The sequence below is a fragment of the Aphelocoma coerulescens genome, chromosome 1A, assembly GCF_041296385.1.
Source record: "Aphelocoma coerulescens isolate FSJ_1873_10779 chromosome 1A, UR_Acoe_1.0, whole genome shotgun sequence".
Taxonomy (NCBI): Eukaryota; Metazoa; Chordata; class Aves; order Passeriformes; family Corvidae; genus Aphelocoma; species Aphelocoma coerulescens.
In genome coordinates this window covers 15,866,914-15,887,941 of record NC_091014.1, presented here as the reverse complement: position 1 = coordinate 15,887,941, position 21,028 = coordinate 15,866,914, and the positions used below count along the sequence as shown (strand labels likewise).

The 21,028-nt window shown below is 40.1% G+C and overlaps 1 protein-coding gene across 2 annotated transcripts in view; it reads right to left on the bottom strand.

Moving 5' to 3' along the window:
- SLC2A13 (solute carrier family 2 member 13) overlaps positions 1–21,028 on the bottom strand; it is a 153,658-nt gene that overhangs the window by 8,428 nt on the left and 124,202 nt on the right. The gene's annotated exons all lie outside the window — the stretch shown is intronic.

Sequence of the window (21,028 nt, the reverse complement as noted above, 5' to 3'; positions counted from 1 at the left end):
TTCATTTGCAGGTGTTTGTAATGAATACAAGCTGATGAGCACTTTTAAGCATCTTGATGCTGAGATGAATTTCTCCATTCTGCCCAGCCAGATTGGCAGCTCTGTAGAGAAGGCCTCATGCTTTCTCTGAAACAAAACTGTAAACAAAGACATACTTGGTTTATTATCCTGCATCCTTCTCCATGAGCACAAGCTACCATGCTGATTCATACAGACACAACTGCAGGCAGGTCAGCATGTTTCCTTCTCCTGCCATCTTTCCCCAGTTGTGTCCTACTTTTGACAGAGTGGAACACAAATGATACAAGGGAAAACCAGATGTCTCCAAAGCCTCCTGTGACTGAGGCCACTCATCTATTCTCTGCTGTCTGCCCCTAACTGAGAGGAAATTTTGTTGCAAAAAAGCAGATTCAGTGCAATGAAATGGGAAAAACAGCACTCGAGACTAGATTTCGTAGAAACCTGGCAGTAATAAACTGTGCTTTGCTTATCCTTTAGTTGTAAACCAGCATGGTACACAGAATAAAGGCAAAGACATCTGCATTTGCTGGCATCTTGCAGTGCTGGGAATGTTAAAAAAATAACACTCCTTCAAGGCTGGAGATTTGTTCAAGCTCTAGTACTGTGTTAATTCTACTGCTATACCCCTATTTCTATAAGACCTATTATTTTGCTGAAGAACATATATATATAATTAGTATACAGTGTATTATCAGACAAAATTCTGAATTTTGTCCTGCATGAAGGGACCATATGTGATAGAAGCAGAGCAGCAGCTACCCATTGCTTCATAAGCTGAAACACAGAAGAAAACCAAAGAATCATAGAATGGTGTGTGCTGAAAGGGACCTTAAAGATCATCAAGTTCCAACCCCCGCCTTCCACGCACAGGGACACCTTTCACTATCCCAGGTTACTCAGAGCCCTATCTAAACTGGCCCTGAACACTTCCAGGGATGGGGCACCCACAGCTTCTCTGGACAACCTGTTCCAGTGCCTCACCACCCTCATAGCAAAGCATTTCCTTCCAACACCTAATCTAAACCCACCCTCCTTCAGCTTACAGCCACTCTCCCTTGCCCTATCACTACCTGCCCTTATAAAAAGTCCCTCTCCATACTGGAAACCTGTGTAGGGTCTCCCTGGAGCCTTCTTTTGTCCAGGCTGAACAACTCCAACTCTCTCAACCTGTCTTCATAGAAGAGATGCTTCAGCCCTCTGATGATCATTGTGTTCTCCTCTGAAATCACTCCAGCAAATCCATGTATTTCTTGTGTTGGGGGACCCAGACCCCAGACAAGGTCTCATGAAAGTGGAGCAGAAGGGAAGAATCACCTCCCTCAGCCTGCTGGTCACACACAACCTGGACAGAGTCCAGGGCATGACCAGGTTTCTGGGCTGCAAATGCACACTGCCAAGTCATGTTGAGCTTCTCGTGAATCAACACCCACAAATCCTTCTCTCTAGGGCTGCCCTTGACCCATTCTATGCCAGGCCTGTGTTTGTGCTTGACATTGTCTGGGTCAGGTGCAGGACTTGCACTTGGCCTCGTTGAATTTTAAGATGATGAATTTTATCTATCGGCAGTCCTGGCAAACTGACGAAGTTCCAGCTGACTAGAAATTAGCAAATGTAATGCTCATCTTTAAGAAGAGTTGGAAGGATGATCCAGGGAACTACAGATCTGTCAGCCTAACCTCAGTTCTAGGTAAGGTTATGGAAAAGATCATCCTCAGTGCCATTACATGGCACATGCAAGACAAAGAGGGGATCAAGCCAGTTAGCATGAATTTATGAAAGGCAGGTCCTGCTTCATCAACCTGATAAGTGACCAAGTGGTCACAAAGTGGGACAAAGTGACCCACTTAGTAGGTGAGGGAAAAGCTATGGATGTGTCTATCTAGACTTCAGTAAAGTGTTTGACACATCTCCGAGAGCATCCTCAAAAAACTTGCTGCTTGTGGCTTGGATGGGTGGACCCTTCAATGGGTAAAAAACTGCTTGGATGGCCAGGCCCAGAGAGTTGTGGTCAGTGGAGCTAAATCCAGTTGGCAGTCAAGCCCTAGTAGTGTTCCTCAGGGCTTAGCTTTGGGCCAGTCCTGTTTAACATCCCTATTGATGACCTGAATGTGGGAACTGAGTGCACCCTCAGTAAATTTCCAAAGTTGGGTGGGAGACTTGATCTACTTGAGTTTAGGAAAGCTCCGGAAAGAGACCTGGACAAAATTGCAGAAGGTTCAATAAGGCGAAGTGCTGGGTCCTGCACGTGTGTCCCAGCAGCCCTATGCAGTGCCACAGGCTGGGGCAGGAGTGGCTCGAGAGCAGTTTGGCAGAAAGAGATTGGGGTGTGCTGGTCGACAGTGGGCTCAATATAAACCAGGGTGTGCCCAGGAGGCCAAGAAGGCCAGTGGCATCTTGCCTTGTAGCAAGAATATTGTGGCCAGCAGCACCAGGGCAGTGATCATCCCACTGTAATCAGCACTGGTGAGGCTGCACCTCGAATCCTGTGTTCAGTTCTGGGCTCGTCACTTTAAAAAGGACATTGAGGTGCTGGAGCATGTCCAGCAAAAGGCAGCAAGGCTCGTGAAAGGTTTAGGAAACAAATCTTGTGAGTAATGGCTGAGGGAGCTGGTCTCGAGGAGAGTCAGGGGGCATCTCATCGCTGTCTGCAACTACCAAAAAGGACATTGTAGTTAGGCAAAGGCCGGTCTCTTCGCAGCGCCTGAAGTGAGAGGACCAGAGGAAATGGCCTTAAGCTGAGACAGGGGAGATTCAGGTTATTTTTTTTAGGGTGGTCAGGCACTGGAATAGGTTGCCCAGAGAGTGCTGGAGTCACCATCCCTGGAGGTGTTTAAGAGGTGTCTGGGTCTGGCGCTGGGTGACGTGCTTTAGTGGTTACAGTGGTAGTGCTGGGCTGATGGTCGGACTTGATGATCTTAAAGGTCTCTTCCAACCTCGATGATTCTATGATTCTCTGAGGTTCACATGGGGCAATCTCTCAATCCTGTCCAGACCCCTCTGGCATCCCTTCCCTCCAGCATGTTGACAGCAGCACAGAGATTGGTGTTGTCTGCAAACTCCCTGAGCGTGTACTCAATCCCTCTGTCCATGTTGTCAACAAAGACCTGAAACAGGACCCGTTCCAGTACTAACCCCTGAGGAATGTCACTGGTGTGTAGTTGGTCGTTAAGTTGTTGACTGCAACACTTTGAGTGACCATCCAGGCAATTCCCTGTGATACAAATCATGCAGTCAGGTACCAGTGCAAAGGGTTTGTGTGTACCAGTATGCTGGGTAACAGTCACATCAGTACAACCAGTGAAGACACACCACATCACAGCCTCTGAAATTACTGCCAAACCAAAACCACGAAAGTGCTACACTGAAAAAGCCCTTACTGTGAATTTCTTTGGCTAGGTGTTTTCTACAGGCTACTTAAAATGCACATCAGTTCTAATCAGTGAAAGCCTGACCTACCAACACTTGATGCAAAAAATTAAACTGACTGGAAATAAGAGAGAAGAGCAGAAAATTTTCAAATTACAAGCATTATATGCTCAGTTTCAAAATCACAGAATCCATCCTCTATCAGATATGGTCTGAAGCTCAAAAGAACTAAAGCTCTGCTCCCCATCTCCTTAAATTACCTTCATATGGCACATAAAAGAAGGTAAGAAAAGAGCCGGTGTGGGGGGTCTAAAATATTGCAAATAACAGGAGGATGAAACAGGATAAAACTATTTCCTTGATAATCAATGTAAATTTTCCTAATACTCGAGCCATTTTGGCTTTACAATAATTCTGAAGTGCAACATTTCCCCAGTGTGGGAAATGGCTGGGAAAGACATAGCACAGGTACAAGACAGAGACCAATTTGATTTTCTCCTCAAATTTCCATTAATTTTTGCTTTGCTGTAGAGTGAAGACTGTCTAGACCTAAAGATATGGGTTTTGCAGGAATTAATTGTTTCATTCTGAACAGTTCATATATTTTTAATAAGAAAGCTTCTGACTTCTCATTGTCTTTTAAGCCCTTCAGAAGCATCTTAAATGGATTTAGATCAAAAGTCTTAAAAGGTCAAAATTCAAATCAAGTCAGGCAAAGGAAATTACTTCTGAAGAAAATTGCTAATGTGATTGTCCATCTCTGTAAAATGCTTGTTAGAACAAGCATATTTCAAATTTATACAATCTGCTCTGAGATAAACTTTGACATCAGGTGCTGATGGCACAGAAAGATTTTATAGCTAATTCACAGTTTCACGAATCCCCCACTTCTTTGCTCTAATGCAAGTAAAACTACTTAAGGACTGCTCTTATGCCAGACTTTTGTGCCTGGGTTATCAGGATGATGGTAATCTACAATTTGCCAATTTAAGTCTCGAGTGTAACACAAATATATTTGATTTACTAAAAATCTCCTTTAAAAAGATTTTTAAAGTCTCCTGTGTAGAGTGCTGACTTTTTTATCATGGCAATCCACTGAACAATATAAATTTATGCCAAGTTTATTGACTCATGTTTTCATCTGAAGTCTGTCATGGAAAGGACAGAGGACAAAAGAGACAATTTAGAGTAGCTGCCGTTTGGACGGAGGAAGGTTTTTATGGATGATGCTTGGGAACAACTAAGATTATTTATCCACAAGCAATTACTCATCCTGTAGAAGAATCTAGACCTCAACATTTGGGTTAGTTCTCATAAGTTCAAGCCCATCTTCTACTGCTAAAGGTATTTAGTTGTCTGAACAAACCCCCAGCTATGTTAGAGGGCAGAATTTAGCATGGTACCAGATGAACTGTATAATAACTTGGTGGCAGTCAGACACGTAACTAAGGAGACCTTCGGAAACCACCTCTACCCTGTCCATCAAGTGGTCTCTCAAACCCACCCATGTACATCCAAAATAGTTACATTTGCACAACCCATAGAAACCTATTAAATCATGAGGTATAGTTTCACTGTAAATCAGCATATTCTGATTTAAAGAAAAATCCTTGCTCCTTTTTTGTACACATGGTAAGATGATGTCTGAAGTATCACGTGAACTGCAACTCTTGACCTGAAGGTGAACAGATTACTTTAGACCTGACTAATGTCTGAATCAATAATTCCTAAGCTTTCTCACAGTTCCCTAGCCACTGTCATCCATGCCTCAGGAGCTCCACACTTCTCTGGAGAAGTTTGCATTTATCACTTTGACTTTATAGTTCACACAGAGAAATAATTCATCCATTAAACCAGATGTTGCCTAAAAATATGCAGATGAAGTTTCTTACACCAGATGACAACAACTGAAAAAACAAAACCAAAAAACCCCCCCCAAAAACCAAAACCCCAGACAACCAGAAAAGAACAGATGCAGCATTGAAAAACGATTGCCATAAAACTTCATGGAATTCAGCTACACATTGCTTAACCTGCATTGCATAAAATACAAGCAGAGTTTAGGGGCACTTATTGAAGCCTTTTGCTATGACTGGAGAAGAGTTTTTAAAATACTAGCATATGCTTCAAAAACTTGGAAAAATAGTTTAGTTCACAGCAAAGAAAGCAAATTGCACCTCAGGAGATGACTGGTGCAGCTGCACATGACGGAGAAAGCCTTTATCACACCGACCCCCCCTGCTACAGGATCCATCCATTATACCTACAGACTTGATGATCTTAAGGATCTTTTCCAATCTAAATGATTCCATGATTCCCAGTCATGTCAGAACACATACCTGCAAGAGGCTTAGCACACTGTTCTGATTCACCTCTGTCCTGGCCACTTGATCACAGATTACCATAATTTTTCTGTATTATTATTTATTTAACAAAAAATCTTTAGATTTGAATTCAAACACTTTCAGTTTCCCAAGCTGAGAAATTTCAGCTTTGCAACTGTATCTGAATTTGCCCAAAAAATACATTGCTGGAGCTGTTATTCAGTCTGAATAGACTAAGCAACAGACTGGAAACAGGAGCAATTTTTTCTCATGACAAATAGTTCTCCAAAATCAATCACATCAAAGGGGTTCTTAGCTGTTTGCTGATCTGGACATTTCAGTACTTTTGTAGCCACCTATTAGTGGATTCTGAAGTGTGGGCAACACAGTTGTTGCATCTGCTGCCACAGGAAGAAGCTCAACTGCCTGACAGTGCCAGCTGGACACTCCTGAGCTGTGGGGCTGAGCAAGCATGTTCAGTGGGATTGGATAACTCTGATCTCTCAATGAAAGATGTTCAGTTTGGGATTTGCCTTAGACTTCTTTTATCCTGTACAGGCACCTTCCAAGTCCTCGTGGCTACCTCCAAGCTGTCAGCTACAATTCCCCACTCCACTGTCACACCCCAAGTGTTTCAAGCTTCATTCTTCATTATATCTACCAGGAGAGGAGAGAGAGAAATCTCAGTTACTGCCAGAACTCTGTCCATCAGGCTTCTCCATCATCTTCTGTGCACTCCTTTCCTTGAGAAATGGACTCAAACCAGGAAAATGAAGAATAATGTTTATACCCAATGTTAAAGCCCAACCATTTCAGACCTCACAGCACCTGACAGCACACTCAAAAACTGGGAGCAGAAATAAGTATATACCAGGTTTTTGTTACAGGAGACACAATCAGCTTGATCCCACTACACAGAGATTGACTTATGTTTCTTTCCAAGCTTTCTCCTACTCTTCCAAAGTATCAGATGCTAATAAAGTATCAGGAAACATCTGATGTCCCTGTGCTCTACAGTGTCCTATCCTAGTCCTAATTCTGATTCTGACTGGACACACTTGGTTTACCCCAGTACAAATTAAAATTAACTAGTAATAATTAAACTGCATGATTTCATAATCATAAATAATTCAAATATTATATTAATAGCACATGAACTTGTGAGAGGTCATACAACTATGGAACATAATCAACTTAACAAATACCTAGTAGTCTAAGGTACAGAATTTTAATGGGGAAAATTCAAATTAAAACCTGATCAAAATGCAAAATCTTAATTAGTTTTGAGCATAAGCATCTTAGCTGAATGTCACTGTCCTTCATGCATTTCTGCCTATCATCATTTTAACTACTTCAATCACTAGATAACAGGTCACAGTTTCAAAATATGGTATTTTGTGTTTCAATGTTGGACACTTTCAAGTACAAAGTCAGCTGTTCAGCTGAGGGAAAACAAAAGAAGGAATGTGGCTTCTTTCTTTCATTTTTTTTTGGTAAAATGCTTCCAAACTGCACCAATTTTCAACAAAGACATGAAACAGATAACAGAAAAAAAAAAAGGAGCAGAAAGTTCATATATATTGTGTCTTGATTTTGTTAAAAAAAAGATAAAAAGCTGTTTTTGCACTGTTTTCTGGAAAAGGATTTTAAAATATTTATATATATATATATAAAAACAAAACTAGCACCTAATAAAATAATTTAAATAAAATCTTCAAATATCTAAATATATTACTGCACAAACTGAGTGCACAGAGATCCCATCTATATCCATTTATATCCAAGTCTAAGAGTACACTCAACAAACAGCTGGCAGAAAACAACTTGGTCAACACCAGCTAAGGGGTTGACAGGTTGAAATATTAGCTGTAAAAATTAGTATTCTCCAGTTAAGAAGGCATGACAAAAATGTGTTTATTATGTACTCCCAGAAGACAACTTTAAGGTTTATAACTGAAAAATTCAGTGATACCAACAGCAGTGAGTGATAATTACAAGATGGAGAATAAAATAACAGTGTATACAATAAACAAACAACAGTACAATCTGGTAGTTATTTCTGGAGAGATTCTTCCTAAAGCTGAGTAAATAGTTTAAAGATGCCTTTTTTTTTTTTGTAAAGATAGTGGGGTTTTTAAAATATATATTCTGAAGAATTTTTTCTCAAATTGAAGTATGACTCAGCAGCTTAATATGCTAGTATTTGGTGGCAGAAAATATTTCTCAAAAACATCAGAGAAAGTTTCACTGGAATTTGACATCATACAAGGTTAAAGTTACAGCAAGGTAACATTAAAGGAGCAACAGAGCCCACAGCTGTGAAATAGTTTCATGAGAAGACACAAGAAAATATTTTTGCAACTTCAAACATAATTCTGTGTGTTTACAAGCTTAAAAAGTATGAGAAAGCAACAATGAAAGAGTGAACCATTTCAGGTAAGGGTCAGAAGGAAACAGCAGGCAATATAAGATTTCTGCCCTTTTTCCCTGTCAAGGGCACGCTCCAGTGGTTTACTGACAACTTACATCTGTGTACTTTAAAGACTAAGACCTTCAGTAACTTTTCCTGCTCTTTCATCTGTAGAATACACTGATTTCAAAAATGTAAAATAACCATGGAGTGTTTCACAACCACTAAACTGTCTGACAGTTCTTATTGAAATATTCTTAGTGTGCATATAAATCTTAGGTTTGTCCCTTCAGCATATCCTGTTGCTAAGGTTTGTGGCTCTACAAGCAATTGTGCCCAGTGGTTCACTGAGATTTCACCTCTCTCCAAAAAATTTTTATTTAGTCATGTCCTCAAACAACTTTACTAACTCTAAATCTTTTATTCTCTTTCAAGACAAGTTTTACTATTTCTTGCAGCTTCCAAATTACCGATGTGCATGAGAACCCCAACCACTTTATAAATACTTTATAAAGAGGTGGGCTCCAGCAGAGTGCCCTCAGCAAGTCATGAAGCCTCCCAGATTCCAGTGCTGTTTTTAAAGTGTCTCAGCCAATCCTTACAAAAAGCAAGATCCAGTAAGAGACAAAGAAACAGTCTAGTTCAGTCCTAATTCTCAAACTGAAAAATTTCATTTAAATGCTGCAGTTCTCACTGTTTCTTTCTTTCGGGTATTACCAACTCTTGAAGAATTTCACCAAGGTGCAGATCAGCAAAGAATGTTTTGAAATTTGAGTAAATATGATGGAGATGATACTACCAAACACTTTGAAGCCTTTGTCATGATCAGTAGGTATTTGAGTATGACAGTAATATCAAAAAATGTAAGAAACCCACTGCATTCTACCAGATGGAGTGGAAAAAATGTCATGATGTGCTAAAGACCCACAATTTGGGTGCTACATTTTTATACTCATGTATTCATGTACTGGTCCTGATGGAGACGTGATGTGTGTGATGGGGCTGTGGCTCAGTGATGTGACTTGCACACAGGGTGGCCAGTGGGACATGAGAACTCCTGCTCCCACCACCTTGGTGGCTGCCACAAAAGCTCCATCTAATTGTGTTCACTGCAGTCAAGCACAAACTGAAAAGAAACATCTCATGCCACAGCAAGGGCACAGGCACACAGAGAACCCTTGCAAGAAATGACATTTGGGAATATTTTACTGCTTGTGAAGTAGATGCCATCTCACAATTTTAAACATAAGCACAAAGCTGTCTCTGCATGACAACCAGCAAAAAGGCATCACAGAGGCATTCTGGAAACAGAATGAGCTATTATTTCCCTCCTGGCAGCCATCATGGTTGAAAAAGGCTTGTGGACTCCCTGTGACCCCAGAATGTGCTTTAAGAATGTTTAGTGGCTTTTCTGTGGTTATACAGAAATAGTTCACCTTTGGAACAATCAGTTTCAAGCGAGCATGTACATTCAGTCTGGCTTCATCCAGTCACTGCCTGCTTCCCCTACTTCTCTGAAAGGAGGGAGTGCTCATTAATGATTTGGCCATTTCTTCTGAAAGACAAACCTTTGGGAAATTTCAGTGATGAGCTCTAACTGGAAAGTGTCTATCAGTCACCTTGGGGGCTGCTGGAGCTAACTTGTGCTGCCCGAAGCTTTCCAGCAAAAACCAGACAGATTTGGTCACTGTACTCCTGCCTGCAGGCGGGCAGGCTTCATTCTGTTGGAGCTCTTTTGGAACAAAAATGCTTATAAATGTCAGAGATTCAAGTACTTTTTGTTAGAGACAGACTGGCATTGAACATCTGTGATAGGCTAGCTCATTAACAATTTCACTTGTGTGCAGACCCCTCGCTGCATCTCAGTGCTCCCGGTCTTTCCCTGAACTGCAGCTGTTCTGCTGCTCCCAGTGTTTCTGGTGGAAGTTCTGGGTCATCCCTGCTCTGACAACGTTTGAGAGCTTATGGATGGAGCATCAGACTGTAGTCAAACTACTGACAGAACTGGGGCAATAGAATGGGAGAACTTCTAGCTTTTCTTTCCAGATTTAAAAGCATTTAGTCTCTCTGATTGTATTTCCTTGCAGCATTGACACTCAATGATAGAATTACTGAAACAAACTGGTCTGAAGATTATGATGTCAAATGCAGCATTTTAGAATTTAATGCAGACTTACCATAAAATAAATCTCTACCTGATGTTTAATCTCTTCTTTTTTCACCTGAATTTACATTCCATTTTCTTAATAATTATAATTTCTAAAGTTCTTTTGGTTATAACAGAAATATCAACCAGCTGTCTAATCACTGCAGAAATATCAGTCTCCCAGGAGATGCCTCTTTCATATGGTATATAAAGACACATTGCTCCAATGAATACTGGTGGGAAGGGCTGAGTGTAGGGCTCAATAATAATAAGTATCAATATTTTAGTATTAATTGAAGAAATATTAACAGAACAGCATGCAAGAACTGCTAGCATGGCATAAGAAAGTCTGTTCTCTAAAACACAGGCAAAGACCAGCTGGAAAGGAATAAAAAAGAGCAGTTTTTACTCCATTAGTCAAGGAATTACAAGACAGCTCAAGGTCACAATTTTAGGCATCTGAACTTGACTTAAACAAATTCCATCCAGACTTCCTATTCTTACTTAAACTTACAAGTAACCTTTATTGATGCTTGTGCTGTTCACCATGTGCCAGTGGTAGTGTCAAAGGAATGTCATCATCTCAAAAGCATCACTTGAATTACAATTGCCAAAAGTATTTCTAAGACCATGGTAATTAAAGACCAAAGAAATCAAGGTCGTTGTTGCAACTTATCAAGGAATCTCAGCACAAGATATACCTGAGTATCAAGGTAACTCAGCACAAATATTCACTGGAAGTTCACCCTCCAAATGAAATAGGTGCTATGTTACAATCTTTTTTTCTTCTGAATTCTTCCAAACACTTCAGAAAACAATAAAGAGAAAAAAATGTATTGCTTTTGACTACCCCAAAGTCTTAGACATACAGAGACACTGTAAAAACTGTACTTTCATGTTGAAACCTGGTATGTGAAGTTAGTGAAGAATGGCAAGATTTTATAGTTCAATGGAGAAAAACAGAGCAAATCCCACCCAAACCCCAAACTCAGACCCCAGCCGGGGCGTGGTGACACAATTCCAGCACAGCCTGGGTCAGCTCTGTGGCTGTAGGCACACTGTTGAAGCTTTGCAGACAGTTTATTGCTTATTCCAGGCAGCAGACCCTGTGCCTCCCAGCCAAACCACCACTGCACAGAAACAGTTTTCCATAGAGCTGTTAATATCTTAAAGTCTCAGTCAACCACATATTTCAATGGGAACTGAAGAGAGAATAAGGTATCAATCCTCTGGAAATTTCTACTGAAACAAAAGGAAGGAGGTGGGGGAAATAATTTTCTGAATTTGCTTTTTTTCAGTGAATCTGAGACAAAAAAACACATACAGACAAGGAGTTGAAAATAGAGATCAATATTACAAGTATTAGCATGCCTTTTTAGCACTTCCTTGCTCTGTTTAATTTCTAATTATTGACATACATACAAAGTTTCTTTTTCAAAAGTTCTAACAATAACATTTTGACCACCTTAACTTTCCATCTAAGTACTGAACTGTGACATTCATTTTCTGTAACTGCAATTCAGACACAAATATTACATTTTAACTACTGCCAGCAGCTGTTCGCCACCACAACTGAAATCTAACAAGATAACACTTGAGATCTTGCATTCGTTGTTTTAAATAGATGATGGAACAGTATTTTTTAAACAGAGCTTTTTCCTGATTCCAGCAGGTGGCAATAGCTCTGCCCTGAAAAGCTCAGAGAAACCTTTTTCATAAGGGGAATGATGCACCGCATCCCCACCCATTCCTGCTGTACCGGGGAGGCTCTGAATTAAATCACCCAACAGAGCTCTCCAAAGAAGATTCCTCTGCTGTCAGCCCTAAAATTCACTGCAAATCATTAATGTTGTAACTGGAAATGGAGCCCTAAGGCTCTAAGAACACTTAAAACAAGGTAATTATTTCATGCCTGAGTTGTGAGACCGAGCACTTAACACGAGAGTGTTGCTCTGCTTTCATTTGTGCGTGCAGGTGCAATACCTATGCGTAATCTAACAAGTTTTATAAAATACATAAGTGGTACTGGTTACATTATCTCTAATTTATGAAGTTTATGAACTTTGGGTACCAAAGTCTTCATCATTATATGCAACTCAAAAGTCTGGGATCTGACAGCAGAAGAACTCAGCAGAAATCAAAGTAACCATCTATCTTCCATGGCCTCTGACATCTAAAAACAATTTTACATAAATAAGTGCTTTTTAGCAGTAGTTATTTTGCCAAGAAAATACGCTACATGGGAACACACCCCATCTGAATCACAGGTCTGAAGAACTCAGTAATCATGCAGAGCCTCAAACTCATCCTTTATTATTATTATCTATGCAAAGCTAATGTTGCAGCTGTGGAAAGCTACAGGACAAAACGAAGTCTGTACATCCTGCAAGGAGGAAGAAATGCACAAAGTGCTGCTGTTGAGAAGTGTGACCTGCCACCTCCCAGGCTGCCCACTTCCTAGCCTGTACTAACCAACAAGCTGAGTTAAAGTAGGGTCACGACTTTAAATCAAATGAATCAATAATTTCAGTTCATCTTGCGCCAGTGAGGGATTGATGTTACTGCCTCCATTCTCAAGGAAATGAACCACACATGCAGACAGCACATACAGTAATTTCTATGAATTAAATTTATCAAACATATAGAATTATTCAACAGTCCTACTGCAGAAATGTGTTGATTTATTTTCCCTTAAAAGTAAAAAAAAAATACTCTAAAAATTTCATTATTTTAAGAAGGGAAGATATGAAAATTTTACTGTATCAGATGTTGTGATTATTGAAGAACTACTTATTATGGAATAAAGGTATATAAGATGTGGATTAGGGATGCTGTTAAACGTACAAGCTGCTGTACGGAGGTCTGGGTTCGGCCCCATTGAATGTTCTTTATCAATAAAAATCCCCAACCACATGGGTCTTTCCAAAATACTTTCCACCCTCCAAACAGAGGAAATTTCATTTTAGTAAATCATTTTCATAGTGTAAAAGCCTAAAGGAATCTGCTGAGACAGTTTTCACAAATTATTTAAATTCAAACTTCAGAGTCAATAACCAAATAAATGTGAAAAACAACTATTGGAAATTCTCCTCTCAGAAAAAAACCCCACATGCTCCAAATATGAGTCAGTTCCCTTTCCTTGGGTCCAAGGCAGAAGGGGAAATCCCCATGTCTGTCCCAGCAGTAGCCCCCTGCATGCTCACACTCTGCTCTGCCCCTCTCAGATCCCCTCGGATGAGCAGAGCGGGGCCATGCTCTGCCCCTGCTGCAACACTGCCCCAGGAGTGAGGCACAGATGTCTCTCAATCTGTCCCTAAGAAGATGAGCAGCTGGAGAAGCTAATTAGCAGCAGGCTCCTATGGGCAATAAAAGACTCTCTAATGTACATTTCATATGGAGAGAGAAAAGCTGCAGGAATTATACGAATACTCTCAGCACGCTGATAAGAGATTGACAATTCTCTCATACACATTGGCATTTTTTCTCCTTTGCTTTCCTATCTCCTTTGTCAACTAGGAGCAACCATGCTTTTTAAACAGGGAACAAGAGTATTTTCCTTCTAGTTCCCCTTTAGCTGAAATAAGCAGAAAGCTTGCTTCTTCAGCAGATGTATATTTAAATTTTGAACACCATACCATCTTCTTCTTTAGACCACTTTTAAAATGAAGAGCACTGACTCAAACATTCTTCTATTTAAATAACAATTTTTTCAGATACAAACCAGCATTTGATAGATAATGTTTTAGCTCAAGGGCCACTTTTGTTTTTATACTCCAGTTACCTCAATGCTGTAAGGATCTGAAGTAGTTGTAACAAGTAACCCAAATAGCAATTGGCAGTCCCTACCAGAATGCCTTTTACATAGTAACTTGGAGTAAGATCCAGAAGAATGTTTAGCATAAAAGTGAAATAAAAGGGAACAGATAGAGAACAAATGTACAAACAATGTTTCAAGCTAACCAGTCCAGCTTTAAAATCCTACTTTGTGCTGGGTGTCTCCAACAAATAAATACTATCTTCAGCATATAAACTAAACATTTCCCAGTCAGAACACATTCACTTCATAACAGGGCTGCTTTTCAAACATCCAGAATTTTCTACTGGTTGAGTAGAAATACTGTGTTAGAGCTATTAATAGTAATTCCTAAGTAATTATCTGAAAGGAATATAAATAGTTTCAGTTTAGATTATCATGTTGCTCTGTTCGCTATTTTAGACCTAAAATGCAGCTATAATATATAAAGTATCTTATTTATACAGGCATTAAATTAAAAGTTAATTATGTTATAATAATAATTTTAAAATGTCTTCCCCCTTTAGCAAGTTAAACAGTTAAAAAAAAAAAAAAAGGACAAGACTAGCATCTATTAAAGCTACAGTGAAATTCCACCCTCAATTATTTAATTACACCCTTACAATATTTCAGTATATATATAGATTTCACCATCTTTATATATGCTTAAAAAGAGCTTGTTATGGTTTTCAGGTCCACCATGAAATAATTTCCTTCTGAAAGAATTTAAAAGTGTGATGTCTTAAAGATTTGAGCAGGAAGAGTGGCTGAAAGAATCAGAACATTAAAATTCAATTTATTTTACTACCTACTCTGGCATCACCAATAAGACAGGCTCATCAAGGATTAAGGACACTCTATTCTATATTACTTTTATATCCTTCTATTCTTCCTCTTTGCTCTTAGTTAGCAGAAATGGCTTTAAAATATGCATACGAGATTTCTTAAGTTCCTCTGCTACATCCTTTTTACAAATCACAGTGGTATATGCACCCCTTAGACCATGACTACACTGTCTGATAACCTCCTCCCAGGAAAGACCTCGTGCCTTAGAGTTTAGGCTGACAAAGACTGCAATCAGTTTCAGCTCTTTTTTTCATTTCTGTTTTCGCACACCTCACTAATAGATATTATTGTGCTGAAGTATATCCTCCTAATCAAACAGGACAAACAGGATTGCATCCTGCCACCCAGCTGCTCCAGGCTTCCACACTTACAAGCACTGGGGAAGATAATCAGAATTTAATTCTATTTGAAACTGCATATATTTTGATTTTCTTTTCTAAACAATATTGGGGCTGAGAGGGGGCGCTTTATGTTCTGGCTCCTACTGAAGCTATGAATGTTTCAGTTTAGCCAACATTTAGCATATTGCCCATCAAGAGATTTCTCTAGGACTACTGGTTATAATCACAACTCACATTCTGGGTGCTGCCAATATACATGCAGATGTGAATATTCTCTTTATCCTGCTACTTTCCTGAATCATTTACTCCCTGTACTACCTTTTTACATGGTAAATATGAGAACCATAATCCTACATATAACCTTCATCTATTGATCTGATGACTTTGTAAGAGAAATACTAGTGTCTCTCTAATTACTGCTGAGTTCAGCATGAATTTTCAGTGCAGACCCTCGTAGAAAAAGTTCAAATAAACATTTCAGCAGTAAAATCTTCTACCAATGCTTCCCGCATGACAAAACAAGCTATGTCTACCCACGGACAGAAGAGTACTTAATTCCTGAAAGATTGCTCTAGGGCTAGTCTTTCTGTGGTAACAGCAAAGGTCTGTAACGCTGTTTCCCATGACGTACTGAAAACAGATTCTCAGTCTTTAAATGTGTAAATACGCACATACATTCTTTTTGCATTAGTAAAGCAGTCACAGGAACTTTTACAAATGTACCTGTCATGATGCAAAACAAGTGTAATGAACTTACATGTCTGTCTTTGTCTACAAGGGGAAAAAGTAACATGGTATTTTTAGAAAAATTTAATGTTCTTACGAAGAAAAAGTATTCTAACAATTTTAAGAGTCTCATCTGCTATGCATTAGACAACAGGCAGCGCTGCATGAACATAAAGCTCCCCAGAACACTCTCAAGGCTGTGACAGACACTGGCATGTCCCCTGTTGGACATAAACCAGTCTGTTGTCTGAGAATCCAGCTAATGAACTCCCATGAATTTATTTTTTCTAACCAGTGGAATCCAGGCTCAGATGCCAAGGTCATTCCTGAGGTGGAAACTCTCCTGAAGCTGGGAAAGAGGGTTTGACTGCCTGCCTGACCCAGCTCCTCTCACTGCACAGGTAATTTAAACCTTTCCCCAAACAGGTTTCCAAGATTAAACAGTTAAACCCCTCAGCAAACTGACAAGTATGAGAACAGGAGCACAGTGAAACATAACAGCATTAATGAGCATCTGTAAACATGCCATTAATTTTACATGGAAGGACGATGCTCAGGAGAGCACTGGCTAGAGGAAAACAGAACTTCCCAAAGACAGAACTCTTCTGCACTCTCGCCTTCACACTGACTGCCCTTAGAGAGGGGAGTGCTTCTTTGTATGGACAAAAGCAGGATTCTCCATAAAGCATTAAACTCCCGTGGCAGGGAGATGTTCCTCTAACGAAGTTAATAAAAATGGCTGAAAAAAGCAAATCACTCAGCTCCTCTCTCTTTATAGATTTCTGTTCCCAATCATTCTCCTTCAGGGACTGTGGAGACCTGCCAGCTAATTTTGTGGACAGGATGGCTTCTAGGCTTGTCTCTGATCTGCTGCTGATGTTATTATTTCTTCATAATTGTTTACTGTATAAAATTAACATCATTCCCTCCAGAGAAAGATTGCTCAGAGCTGCTCATAAGAGCGTTTTAGCTCAGTTGTGGGCCTGCTGTCGTCTTGACAACATACTCATGTCAAGGTTAATGTCACATCAAGGCACTGTAAGTACCTCCTTCCCTTGCAGTTATTCTTTCAACTGTAAGGGTATTAATGCAATTTAAAGTTTCTTCATTCTTGGCTGACCTTTAGGAATATTGCAATCACACACACAGAAATTTCAATAGAGGAATTTCTCTGAATACTGTAATTGTGGGAAAAAACCCTAGATTTTGGGTTGTGTTCAGAAAGAACAACACTGAAAGCAATGCCCTCCACATTTTGTCCTGGCTGAGAGATGGACTCTGCCCATGACCTCTGTTGTGCCACCTGAGCTTCATAGTGGAACCTTCTCATTGCATCCTCATCTGTAAAAGTGAGATAATGCTTTTGATTAAGTTCATGGGGATTTCATAATTCAATGTTCATGAAGAACAGAACTGCAAGCCTTTCTGTGCTACTGCTAAGTGCAAAACTTCCCTAAATCTTGGAGAGCAGAGTCCCAACACAGAACCCCCAGACCACACTGAACGAAAAGATACAGCTCTTCTTCTTTTACTATAAAGTGAATAATTTAAGAATATTCTTGCTCACTGTCTTGAAACCATCCTTTATGTGTCCCTGGGCAGAGCTGGAGGCAGCAAGATTTGCATGTCAACAGCTACTCTGTTAACTGGTTCAGGAGTACCAAGGGCAGCAAAGCACCTGCCTGTGCTGGTGCCCTGGGCAAGACACTCCTCTCTGTGTTATTCTCATACCAGTTGCACTTATGTTAAAAAATACATCTCTGCTGCTTGTGGTACATGTATGATCTTACAGACACACTCGTTGCACATTACCCATGCTGCTTAAGCTCTGACTTGGACTCAGTCAGATTTATTCTTGCGCAGTCTCTCTCCCCCAGGGCCACTGCCAGCCACTGAGTTCCCTACATTCAAAAGAACCCAAATGCTATATTCTTCTTGAAAAATATGTGGATGCTTTAATTGTCTCCCTGGGTTTCTATGACAACCACAGCAACATAAACAGCCTTGCTGGCAGCCACAGGAGACTGAAGTCTATGCTCTCTCCCCTCGCCTCCCCAGAACTTCTCAATGTAGAACACACCTTAACCAAATAAATACAATTAACAATAGAGGTGGTGTCTAGTACACCTGGCTGGCACTGGGGACATGTATTGTGAATAAAATGCACTGACCACTACATCAGTGTTACCAAAGTACCTTGGGAACAACAGTGAAAAACAGTGCAAAGCTATAAATATATAAACAGAAGTTTTCTATGTCAGCCAGCATGGCTGCAGAGAGCTTTAAAACTTATAAGACCTTCTCTGTTAATGTTTCTGAGCACTTCTCACCTCGGTGGTAGGTTACACATCAAGAATAGGTATGCTCCTGAGCAAATGTCAGGACAGTTGGGGTTCAGACGGCTGCAGACCTATGTGGGTGCACACACATCATATGGTGTGGCCTTAGGCACGTCTCCATGGCTGCAGGAAAATCATAAACAAAATGTGATCGCAGCAGCAGTGAAATGCTCTGCATGGCACTGTCAGCCCGAGTCCAGGAGAAGCTTTCTCTAACTCCTGCATCAGCATCGTGAGAGCTGCTGCTTCTGCTAATGCTCAGATATCTGAGCTCTAGTAAGTCCCAAACAAAGAGCTCAGGTCTTTCTTCTCTCCTGAGCAAAATTAATGGCAAAATAGATGTTCCATGAGCCAAGCATAACCCTGGAGGCTTTAAGCCATTTAAACTCATCCATCTAATACCAGATGGCATGAAGCCATCAGGATACACAGGAGTTACAAAAGAAGCTGCTGATAATTATGGCTGTTCATAGCTCACAAAATCATCTTTCAAATTATTAAACTACTTTCTGATCACCATCATGCCATGTATTTTTAAAGTAATTGCCCCTGTATGACTACTTTGTGACAAAGTAACTTTGTGAAAGAAAGGGCTGCAATTTCCTTCACCAGTGCTGTTAGCTTGTCTCAGGCACTTGTTCTCCCTGTGCTGCCAGGGAGATACAGACACCTCTGGCGGCTCTGAGACACAACACAACTGGGGATCTAATGTATGCTGTTTTCCCTGCAGCAATCTTCCCTTAGCAGGGAAATCCTACAGCTTTGTGGGACTGATTTTGCTGTAAAACAGACTCAGGATTTGCGCAAACAGAGTTGGGGGGTGGTATGTGAATGTGAATCCTTGGAAACAAAAAGCTATGGGGATTCCCTCTGGGCCAGTAAGCAGAAATACATGTATCTGTGAGGAGGAGGAGGAGAAGGAAAAGGAGAAGGCAAAATGCCTCCCTCTTCCACAGGGCTTGGAAGGCACAGAAAGTGACACCTGACATTTCACAGCTTGAAGGATCAGCTTTTTGAAAACTCCCTGATTACACAGACCAGGTAGAACCAAGAGAGAAATTAACGAAATAAACACTAGAAATGATGATGAATATTTTCAAAAAGAAATGTGGGTATTTTATTGGTTGTCCATCTTAAGGCGGGATTTTCACTATGGTGACTACCAATATAACAAATTTAAAGTTGTTTCATTTCCTCTTGAAAGATTTTAAGCAAGGTCCTCATGCTGTGGAATTCTTGCACAACATAGAAATACTGCATTTTGCAATATGGAAAGGAAGTATTTCTTCTTCCCTATCTAATTTGCTCCAATAGGCTGTGTAGCAAAGAGCCTATGTGAGACTCAATCATGAATATGAAAAAATTGCTTATGCCCACATTTACTACACTAAACAATTACACTAGCTAATGAAATAAAGTTTAATTTTATCTATCAACTATTCATAACTAGTTTTTGTTTCCCTCTATGTCTTCCAGCATTCTAGTGTGATTCTGCTAATTACAGACAAGTTACTTAAAACTACAGCATACAGGAAATGAATGTTGACTTGGAATATAAAACTACATCTGTTACCTTGAGATATATGAGAGTCCACGTGCTGCAGATCACATTGGGTATCAGGCAATATGCAAGGTATGTTCCATAATGTGACATTGAAGTTAGTCACAGAACAAGCAGGCCAGATGAGATTTTATAGTTTTCACAGTTATTTAATAGCCCCAAAATGATCACAGTGCTTTTAAATTAGGATTACAAAAAATACAAGCTTCTCTTTTCTGCACCTGGAATGAATTACTAGGCCTAACGGTACTGAAATCAAAATGAGGGCAATTTTCGAGTAATTTTAAATTAATGATTCTACAATTGGTAGATATTTTCATACATTTCAACCGCTGTCCAATATGACTCACTGCCATGAAGACACTTGGGTTTAAATTCTGGGAAGTATGTATGAAAGTTAAAAAAAAAGAAAAAAAAAAGGCCCAAACCACCACACAAACCTTTGCCTATTTCCTAAGTATATTAATGGTATTTGAGTGGCTGAAATGAATTATGGTGAGGTGGTTTTATCAGAAGTAATTGCATAGTTCCCTTGTGACTCTGAACCATTCTAAATCCTAATCCAAGCCCTAATCACTACTGAAGTATTCATAAAGCCTTTACAAGACAATGTTCCAACTCACAAAGCCATTCCTTAGGAATGGTCAGTACTTCAGAAAACTTGAAAGTTACTGTGACTTCACAGGAAATCTTTGTGCTGCCTAAGAAGTGTGATATATTTTGCAGTTGCACCTATGAATGCACATGTTTTTACACTCCAAGTGCAACATACAGCATGACAGCCCTTTCAGGCACAGAACCACAGAAATCTGTGGCCAAAACCCATGCTTTTGACAATTTGAACTTTTCAGATTTTGATTATTTTCGTTTATTCAGCTGAGCTAATTGTTTCTTTAGTAGGCTGTTGCAACCTCTGGACTCTGCCTAGCAGGCTGCTGCTCCCTGAGAGCTCAGTGAGGGTTTCCTGGGGCCATGCCATCAGTCGCATCCCGGAGTCCATTTGGGACAGCCCCGCGATCTGGCTCCGGCAGCCAGCAGCGTCACAACGCAGTGGGGGTAAAGGAGGCAGAGAAGGGGCTCTCATGAGGGTGTGACATGGCTTTAATCACATCTTGTCCCTGCAATGTTCAGAGGTAGAGAGACAGCGTGGTCTGG